Source organism: Poecilia formosa, unplaced genomic scaffold (genome assembly GCF_000485575.1).
Source record: "Poecilia formosa unplaced genomic scaffold, Poecilia_formosa-5.1.2 Scaffold1385, whole genome shotgun sequence".
Lineage (NCBI taxonomy): Eukaryota > Metazoa > Chordata > Actinopteri > Cyprinodontiformes > Poeciliidae > Poecilia > Poecilia formosa.
Window position 1 is genome coordinate 5135 of NW_006801324.1, and position 1237 is coordinate 6371.

Sequence of the window (1237 nt, forward strand, 5' to 3'; positions counted from 1 at the left end):
AGTTGCCCATCCCCCACTTCCGGACCACCCAAGTTGCCCATCCCCCACTTCCGGACCACCCACGTTGAACACTACCTGTCAAAATAATTTCACTGATGCAAGGGAGTACATATACTCTCTAGGGTCTATTTGTTAAAAAAAAACTGTGAGCTGCGCTTAAGTAAATAAAAGATCGAAGTTCAAATACATTCTGAGAGTGAAAATCCTTCCTAAAGGTGAAAATATATCACATATTTCAAAAGAAAATAAAAACGTGAGACCGCGGATAATACAGGAAATAGCGCCACCTTCACTTCCAGATTGCAGTGGTCCCATTTCCAAATAAGGTATGAGGCTGACAGTGGTCCGTCCCCGCCCCTTTCTGTTTGGTGCAGCGAGGTCCTTCTCCAAAAATCAGGGGACAAACCATCAACTATCTTTTGTTTTAACCCATTTCACCCCACTGGTCACTATAGAGCAGGGGTCCCCAAACTTTTTCTTGCAAGGGCCACATGACTGTTCCCTTTTCTGGTCGGGGGCCGGTCTTAGTTTTTGGAGAAAGAAACCTTAGAAAACTCTTGTAGACAGGGGGGAATTACGGCCGACGACATATTCGCGTTTTTAGATAGATTTTTACCCAGAATGCAAATGGAAAAAGCCGTGAGTGAAACGGTGACTGGGACAAGATACGTGATACGTATCTTGTTAAAACGTGATATTTATCTTGTTAAAATATGATAATTTTATGTCCAGGAAGCGGCGGTATTATGCTAGGCTAGTACAGTGGCTTACATGAATTGGTCAGGTTTCCTATCATGTTTGGTCTACAACATGTAGAGATACGGATGCTGCTTTGCACTGTGGTTAAAACCATTAACAGCATGCCTACTCTGACAAGATCCTAAACAGAACGGGACTGCACCGAAGGAAACGTCAGTCCGGTCCTCTAGCTGTACCGGCGTTCCTGACTGGATCGAAGCTGAAGTTGGCTTCCGATTGTAGCTTCTGATTTGGGAAATGGCTAAAGGGAGATTATAACGGAGGCTCAGATGTATTTGCTGAACAGTTTCTGTTCAGATTGTTTTGAACAGTACACTTGCTGAACAACGGCAACGGCTGTTCGTAACCAAGCAACCGAAATCAACAGAAGGCTCGATAGTGGCACAAGACAAAACTAGGGCCGTTTCTCAATATGCGTTCTTGTCTGTACTTGTGTTCTCACGTCCTCGTGAAACGTCATCGACAGCGGCCCAAGTAC